General features: G+C 33.7%; 1 long non-coding RNA gene across 1 annotated transcript; it reads right to left on the bottom strand.

Annotated features, from left to right (window-relative positions):
* Positions 1 to 5,509: 5,509 nt before the first annotated feature.
* On the bottom strand, positions 5,510 to 7,258 carry LOC127101124 (uncharacterized). Its single transcript, XR_007794569.1, has 4 exons — positions 6,511 to 7,258; positions 6,350 to 6,415; positions 6,230 to 6,278; positions 5,510 to 5,739 (listed from the first exon to the last, which is right to left on the bottom strand). It is a non-coding gene; the product is annotated as an uncharacterized LOC127101124 (long non-coding RNA).
* Between the last annotated feature and the right edge of the window lie 2,366 nt (positions 7,259 to 9,624).

Genomic DNA, 9,624 nt, shown 5'->3' with positions numbered 1-9,624 from the left:
TCCATAGGAGAAATGGAATTTGTACCATAGAGGTAAAGTGGCACAAACCACAAGTGAGGGGTCTACAACACGGTATCACTGTATGGTTGAGCCGAAAAAGAAGGAATTAAGTGTCTAGGGACAATCCAAACAACTTTAGGTACAAATGCGGATTATCGTTATATCGTCCTAAAAGGGTGTATATTGATATTCCAAAGAAAGTTGTATTTTGGTTTCAAAGAAACAATACGTCACTAGGTGAACGGTTTATGATCGAAGGTAGATGATAGATCATAAAAGATATGAATGGTGCCCTAAGGCGGAAAGAAGAAGAATAAATAAGCATGCTCGTGGAGGATTCAAACCCTCGTGCCTACATATTCTCATCATGGAATGAAAAAATAAAAGCAAACATAGTTCAGTCTACTACGGCTGAAACAAAAGGGAACGAGATTGACTTTCCAGGGTTCATTACCCTTCAAGGCTGAAAAAGAGTGCCAAGGTTCATGACCTTCTTGGCGAGGTATCAATACCAGAGTTTATTACTAATGATGTCAAGGAATTGAATTGCCAAGGTTTAACACCTACAAGGCAAATAGAATCAAATTCCAGAGTCCACGACTCTCAAGGCTGAGCATTGAATTGAATAACTAAGGTTTAACACCTCACAAGGCGAAAGAGACAGATATGCCAGAGTCCACGACTCTCAACGCGAAGAAAAATCGAATAGCCAAGGTTTAGCAGCTCACAAGGCAAAGAGAAACAGATGCCAGAGTCCATGACTCTTAGGGAAAATATCAAATGCCAAGGTTTATCACCTTACAGGGCAAAGAGGAACACATGCCAGAGTCCATGACTCTAAAGGCAAAGGTTTGAATTGAATAGCCAAGGTTTAACACCTTACAATGCGGAGAGAAATATATGCTAGAGTCCATGACTCTCAGGGAAAAGATCAAAATTGAGTAGCCAAGGTTCAATACCTTACAAGGCAAAGAGAGACATATGTCAAGGTTTAACACCTTACAAGGCAAATGATGTGCCAAGGTTTAACACCTTCATGATAAATCCAAATGAGGTCAAATTTGTGACCAATTTGAAGTACTTTGAGAGAGATACATTTTTGATGAAGGAACTTTTCTCATTTGAAGCCCATAGAAAAAGTTACTCAAAGTGGAAAAAGTGAACATATGGCTTGGTACTTAGATTTTTTTTTGATATGTTTGATTTTCAAAACTTCCACCTCAAAGTTCATCATGATCCAAGCTTCAAATGAAAAATTGTTAAACAGGAAAGTTGTTCCTCTTGATCTAAACTTTCCAAAAAGTCCAATTTCATCCCATTTGGACAAAGTATGAGTGACTTACATCTGGCTTAAAGTTGGATGACCATTTGGCATAATTGAACTTACATTCCATACACAAATGTGTGGCTTGCTAACATGACTTTAGCAATGTTTGTACATGATTCTGGACCTGATTGAATAATTACATGGGCATATCACACGCCCATGCATCCATGCAAAGTGAAGTTGCTATTTTTGAAAATTTGAAACAAGTGTGCAAATAACAATGTCTTGGCTATAAATAGAGACCCTTTCACTCAAAATTGAGGACACTTGCGCGCCAGCTTTGAATCCCCAGCCCTAAACCCTCTCATTCAAAGGATAACCTTGAGGATTTCCATTGAAAATCGAGTTTGAATCTCCATTATTTTAAGATTCCAATCTTCAAGAGTCCTGCTTCCTTTTTAATTTAATTCTACTCTATCAAGCATCCAAAGTAAGGCTAAGTGAAGTTGGAAGCAAGATCGTGGCCATCTGAACCTGTAGTGGAGGTGATTTTCTCATTTTTTCTTTTCTTAGATTCTCACTTAATTCTCCACAATTCTTCTGGATTTTTGGTTGTCTGAAGTCCTACCAATATAGGCAACAATATTGAGTTGCTTTGAGGTCAAATTGAAGCAACTCAGATCATGAACATCAAAATTCAACTCCATGTATCTTTTAATATACTTGGAGTTAGATGAAATTGAGGCCAAATTGGAACTCCTGAGCATTTTTACTTTAAATTCATGTCCTCCTTTTTTATTTTGGTGATGGTTGAAGGTGGACCAGTCTCGTGAGGTCCACCGGAGAAGAAGACCGAAGTCGTAGCTCTGACGGTGCGTTGGCATGTCTCAAACCATAAGATCCTCTCATTTTAATTTAATCTCACGCGTTGGTTTCGATTACCACTTGTACAGCACTTTGACTAGAGTCCATCATGGAACGCGCGTCGAGATCCACTTGATTTGTCACCTCAATTAATGAGGGAGATCAAGTGGTCCACGTTTTTTAGCATTTTCTGATTTTCGTTTTATTTGACTTATTTTCGTTAATTCATAATAATTTTAATATTAATCCAAAAAATATGAGACTTTCACCAAAAAAATTTAAATAAATTCCTCTTTCATTTTTCTGAATTAAAATTATTTTTTGGATCATTATTAATATTTTTCATGATTTAATTGTTTTTGTGCATATTTTTAATTGTTTAAAAATACTTTTAAGTTTCCAAAATTAATGAAATTTTTTCTCCAAGGTCCTTTGACCTTGTTTGCCTATGATAAATCTCATGACCATTTATTTGGTGTTTTGATGAGGTTTTAGGATTTTGACCAACCATAATTTAATTTAATGCATTTTTTAATTGATTTTAATTGTTTAATTGCAAAATAAATTGTGTTGAGCTTTTGGTATTGACTTGTTGAGTTTGACTTATGTTGTTGCGCCTTGGTCAAGGTTGATTTGACTTTGTTGAGTTAAAATCATTGGATTTAGGGGATTGATGAAATGTATATTTCATCTCTCAAAATGAATGAATGATTTTAATTTGATAAAAGTCCTCATTTGACCAATTTGTGTTGATTCCATTTCCCCTCCCCCTTCATCTTAATCCCATTATCTTCTCATTCATTTCACGGACCTATAATATCTCTATATCCTAAGGCTAGTTGATTGTAAAATCAACATAAGTGTGGATGAGATTAGGTCCACCCCTTTTTTCATTTTCTTTTAAGTGTGGTATGTTTTAGGAGTATGGTTCATAATAGCATATCTCTAACATGCATTAACACTATTGCCCGACCACAAATAGTTGTGACTTCTACATAAGTCCAATTACAATTGCTTAACATAGCGCTAAATTTTGACACAAAAAGGCATATCATTCTAGTAAGTGAGATTGTAAGTCTCCCCTCTTTCATGGTATTGTATGGAAACTTGACCTTTTTTCCTTTCTTTAGAAGATGTATTGGTTCAAAGATCCATACTTGTGAATAGTGGGTTGAGTGTTCTCCAAAGAATGACTTAAACAATTGAAAAGCAAAAGCAATACTAACTTCTAATCAACTAACAACTAACATTTAATTTCAAGCCATTTACTTTTATGCACTTTAAATTCAAATTTTTATTCATTTGCCATTATTCATACCATTTAACTTGTTTATTTTAATTCCATTTTCACTTTGCTCACTTGAGCCATACTTTGTGATTATATTGTGATTGTATATACTTCTTTGTGTTTGTGGTCCTTTGACCTTAATGTACATAATAACAACAAAAACCCTAAAAGACATTTGTGTGGACTGTTGGATTTGATCTGAGACATTGGACTTAGAATTAAGCCACTCCCTATGCAAAAAGGACTTGCCCAATGCCAACTTTCATGAAACCAAGTGCTTGTGAAGTGAACTTTCATCTGATGCAAATATTGAAGATCCATTTGAGTTCATCTACAACATGATTTTGATGAAGCTGTTACTTTGAACCTATGTCTAATGCCTATTTCTGAATTCATCTGATACATGGGAGATTATGAAGAAGATCATGTGGCTATCTTTATTTGATGCCTTGTTCTTCATCTTGCTATTTGTGTATTGGTATTGCTTGATTCTAAAGTCCAAGGGGAATTTGGGTTTCTATATGACATTCTTGTCTATTGGATTGCATCCCACTGGTCAGATTTTTTCAACTCATAACTTTTAAATTTTTGCTTAGGATTAGTCTCTTCATCTCCTCCCAAATTCTTAAATTTCAAATCTCTCTCTCCTTTTAAAAAATATTCTTTGTTTGTGATTTCTAAACTTAGACTTGATTGCAAATTAGAAACTTTGGCCTTATGCCATTGCATTTTCAAACTCTTTTCTTAAATCAAACTTGTAAATGAATCTAATCATATTGACTTAAAATTTCAAAAGCCAAAAAGAATTAACACTCATTCAAACATTTTAGGCCCTTTGTGCCTCTTTTAAACTTAAATTTTTGTTAAAAGCAACTCATTCACTTTGAAATTGATACCACGAACTACGAGGTTTTGATCCCTCATTTTATGTTGGTACGTAGGCACAAGTCCGAAGGTCTTGTCAAACACGAAAATATAATTAATGAATTATTTTCTCATCCCCCCACTTTATTTATTGCAAACATCATTTTGTACAAAAAACACATATGCACATAAAAAAAAGGCTCCCTAGGAGTACCTAGGACACTTTGGGTGCTAACACCTTCCCTCTATGTAATCAACCCCCTTACTTGTAATCTCTGGCATTTTATTAGTTTTGATTTGAAAACTTCTTATCTTTGAGTTTTGTTCGTACTTTCCCCTTTTCCCTTGGAAACAATAAAAGCACGGTGACGACTCTGGTTTTATTGATGTTAAGTTTATCCATAGATTAATGGTCATGAACTTACCGCTACAGAAATTAAGTGGCGACTCTGCTGGAGAATAGTCTCAAATGGGTTTAGCCTACTTTGCTTGGCTCTTATCCTTGATAGACCATTTGATCATTGAAACCCTAACTTTATGGGCCACCTTGGTATGAGTCCTTTTAATTGCTTTGGGTGATCATAGAAACCCTAATTGTGGGTGCTCATCATTGGTGATTCATCTGTTCATCTTTGTTTGAGCTTGAACCCCTAGTTTAGAGGTTTCATCATTGAGGTTTGCTTGTGCTTAAAACCCTAGTTTTGAGCATTTAACCTTTGGTGATTGTGTATTTGGTACATTGACTTGGTGATTAAGGCTCTACTTCATTGGGGGTGCATTTGGTCACTTTGTCTTACATCATATCATTTTCTATAAACCATTTGATTAAGGTTTTCATTGCATGATTATTAGACTTTGCTCATTTAAGTTCATTGTTTGTGGTGCATTTCATTGGTTCATTCATAATGCATTGATTCATATTGTGGATTATTTTATTTAGTTCATTATTTGCTTCCATTAAATTTTAGTCCATATTCATGATCATTTGATTTAGTAAAATGGTTTCATCCATTTCATGATACATGTTTCATAATCATTTCATATGTGATTTTTTTGGGGTGAGAAACTTTGTTTAAATCTTAATAAAAGAACCGTTTTTGTTCATTAATTGCATCACAAATAAAATTACAAAAAATATAACTTCGACCAAAGTTGACTTTGGTCGACAATTGACTTTTTCTAGAAAGAACCAAACCTCATAACTTTCATTCATTTACTAGCTTGCATCCGTGTAAATGGCATCCATAATTTGAAGTGATAATTGAAGTTTGATTACAAAGTGTATCTTTACATGATCATATCCATACAAAGAGTAAGCCCCAATTCTATTTCATAACATGGTTTGAATCAAAAGGAAGAAAGGAAAAAAGAGCTTTTAATATGGCAGCCCATCCTTGCATCCTCAAAGGCCTCCATGTGCTTCCTTTGGCTATGCCACCATGAGCTCATTATGGGTCTGCAAGCATATCAAAGCAAGTCATTAACATCATTAAGCAACCATCATAACAAGCAAACACTAAAAATAGGCAAACTAGTCCTAATATTTAGACCAAGGCATAACAGTCAATACAGGGCATGAGTAAACCATATGACAGCTTGTATGTTTTCCTAACTGATAACAGCCTGTTAACTAACACATTATATCACCATTAGACTTCACAAATTAAATGTAACTAATAAGCTTCTAGTTGATTCAACACTAATTAACTAACAGAGGATTAACAACTGAAATCTAACATACCTAAATTCAAAACTTAGTTTCAAGCTAACAACCGAACTCAACTGAAGCTACAAAGAAATTAACTAATTAAAAACCAGCTAACTCAAACTCAAGCTAACGATTTTCTCCTAACAGATTTCAACCAACTATCACTAACATCATTTAACAAAACCAATTAACTATAACAGAACTAAAAAATCAGATTCACACGTAACATCACTCACACCTGCAGTAGGAATGCAACCACCTTGCTCACCCATCAGTAGACCATTACCCTGCAACCCGCATCAATAAGTCATCATGCAGTTTGCTAAAATAACTCAAAACTTGCAACTCGAAATCATACCTGTTTAGCATGTCATCACCATGTATAATCCATAGCCACTTCACATAATTCATGTTAACCTGTAACCTGCATCAACCAGTCACACCTTGGATCACTAACTACTAACTAACTTCAAATCAACAATTAATAAATTGATATCATAACTAACATTTCTAACTAACCTTGATAGATTTTTAACAGAGATCCAACCTCTAACTAACTTGAACTGAGAGAGCTTTAACAGAGTTAATCTCTGTTAAAGTTGAAACTCTATATAATCTGGTTTCCATTCACGTTTAGAGAGGACGATTCTTCACTCATTTTTCTCAGAATTTTGTAGATTCGTCCTCATTATGCATTTTCACTCACTTTGATTCTCCTTCGCCTATCAAAATCTCATTCTCTCATCTCTCACACATCAAGCATAGAAGAAGAGAAGAGGAGGAGGAACCAGAAAAGCAAGAAGAAAAAGAAGAAGACAGAAGCGAGGAAGACGAAGAAGAATGAGTGAATAAAGCTTGAAGAACTTACCTTGAAGAGTCGCCGAAACTGCTCCGACCGGTAAGCTCCTTTGCACTTCTCCTTCATTTCGTCTTCAACTTGTTACCGAGATGTAACCCTTAGCTTAGGGAATTGAAGCGCTAAGGGTGTCGGCTTCAATTTCATCTCCCTTACATTTAATTTACGTAATTATGGATTAAGGTTCTTGACTGTGGTGGATAATTTGGTTTGATTGGGTTGAAATTGGACGAAATAGAGTAAGGTTTCAGATAAAGGGTTGTGGCGCAAAGAGAATGGGGTATAGTTTGACTATTTTAAGGCTCCGCCGCCACCGATGACGAATTTCGGCGCGACAGAGGAGAACAATTTCGGCCATGTGTGTGAATACGTTGATGAAGTGTGTTATGAGAGTCTTTCATGATGCACGTGGATCACAAGATTTTCTTTCACTTAGCCTGGATTGGGTTTGTAAAGTGTACAAGTCCAATGGATCTACTTTTCATTGCATTTTGCTGGATATACCCCCCATATGTTGGAACAAAGCAGATGAGCTTGACTTCCCTCCAAGCCCAATAGAACTGCTATTGGCACACTGCGCCAGCCTGCACCCCCTGTATTGTTTTTTTGTTTTTATTTTTATTTATTTCATTATAATTCTTCTTGTTAAGTTTTATTTGTTTTTTTACATTTTAATAGCCATATTTTTAATTGAATTTTGATTAAGATATTAATTAAGATTATAATTGAGATTTAATTGTAACTTTAATGAAACTTTAATTGATTTTGTTCTAATTATTTTTACAAATCAAATAGAACAATGCATTAGGTTTTAATTGTTTTTTTAATGATCTTTGGAAAATAAGATGTGATTAACCATAGAATGACATGTTATTTCTCATTTGATTGTTGTATTAATTTATGGCATGAGGAAATGTTCCTAATTAGGATTAATTACCATTTTGATATGATTAATTCTCTAGTTAATTTTCTAATCAAATGAATCAAGCATGCTCCCATAGTATAGGGCAATTGGAGATTGTGGAATGTTTACTCCTCCTTAGAGTTTTAGATCCCTGATCCATTGTACATGATTTTCTATTGATTCCATCCCATTTGATTAAGTTGATCAAAGTTCATTTGATCAACTAAATCCATTGACCGTGTATAATCCCCAGTCTATTCAAGTGATTAAAAGTCCCTTGAGCACTAGGTAAGACTACTTTATGTAATTAGAAATGTTATGGATCTCAAGGCCTCAAGTTCAAACTTCCAGTCAAGCATCCCAGACAAATCAAGACAGAGTGGACTACTTGTCAAGCACAACAAAAGGAAACACTTTTCAATCATGATTCAGGTTGTGCGCAATGAGTCTCAAGCAATAGAGAAAGAGTGAGAGCGGAGAAGAGGGGGAGTTTCGAATTATATCATATCGTCTCTCTTTAAATCTTTATATTTCTTTCAATAAGTTTTTGGTTTATTATAAGCAGTTACTTGCTGAACAAGTAACACATGTATTGCATATAAATAACTCTCAATCTCAATACAACTTCCTTCTTCTGTCTCGACTCCACAACTCTCAGCCAATTATTTTTCTCTCTTTTCCCAATATCTATTTTCCCCAACACTCATGAATGGAAAGCTAAAAAAAACAGAAACAATTAGAATACTTAATTACATTATGTATAAAACAAATATATCTTGTATATATCATTCATATGCTTTAAATAACTATGATAATAATTCATATTCTAAATCTAAGAACAACTCATATTGATAACGAAAATTATTGCGAATAATGTCAAAAACTTGATAATTGTTAACATCAATTGAACGTTGTTGTGTTTCATTGTAGCTAATGTTGGAAAGTTGATAATTAGTAACATCATGAATGTTGTTATGTTTCAGAGTAATATCCCCCCGAAGGGTTGAATTTAAATGAGATTTTTGGTCTTGTTCTAACATTAAGTGAGCATGTTCAAATTCAAATGATGTTTTATTAATACACTCATATGGAATCTCAAATATACTTTTCTTTGACTTTTTTCCACAACACAGTCTCATCAAATTATTTATATACTTTTGCAAAATCCATATTATAATTATAAAGAATGTTAATAATAATTACTCCATAGCTTTTGACAAAAATATATCAGTTATCTATAAGTAAAAGAAATATAACAAAATATATATCAGTTATCTATAAGTAAAAGAAATATAACAAAATATATATCAAAGTTAAACCTTTAAATGACTTACAACATGTGATGTTGTTAAACCAGACACATCCATAATTTTAAGAATCTTTCTCGGGATTGTCTATGAAAATAAAGAAAAGATAGACCAATGCACATAAGTTTAGTTGTTAAAAAATACAGACAAAGGAAATGAAATAAATATGAAAAAATGTACTATCAAAGCTAAGTTGGTTCACAACATCCTCTTGTCTCTTCCATTTTCTTCGTTGTAAGCCTCCAAGTTTCCAAGAACTTCATGTTTTTTTTATAACTTTGAGTTTTTAAGAATCCAAGAACTTACCACTCTTTATTACTTTGACCCTTTATGATTCATAGAATTTCATGTTCTTTATGACTTTGATCCTTTATGATTCCAACACCTTCATGTTCTTTATGATTTTGATCCTCAATGATTCCAAAAACTTCAATTTTGATCCTCAATGATTTAAAGAACTTCATATTCTTTATTTTTAGTCAAAGTTTTTCTGGCAACATGTTGCCACATAGTCTTGAATTTTTTTTTCATGCAAAAATTTAATCCAATAATTATCAATAATTACA

The sequence above is a fragment of the Lathyrus oleraceus genome, chromosome 7 (assembly GCF_024323335.1).
Source record: "Lathyrus oleraceus cultivar Zhongwan6 chromosome 7, CAAS_Psat_ZW6_1.0, whole genome shotgun sequence".
Lineage (NCBI taxonomy): Eukaryota > Viridiplantae > Streptophyta > Magnoliopsida > Fabales > Fabaceae > Lathyrus > Lathyrus oleraceus.
This window is presented reverse-complemented; position numbering and strand designations above follow the sequence as displayed.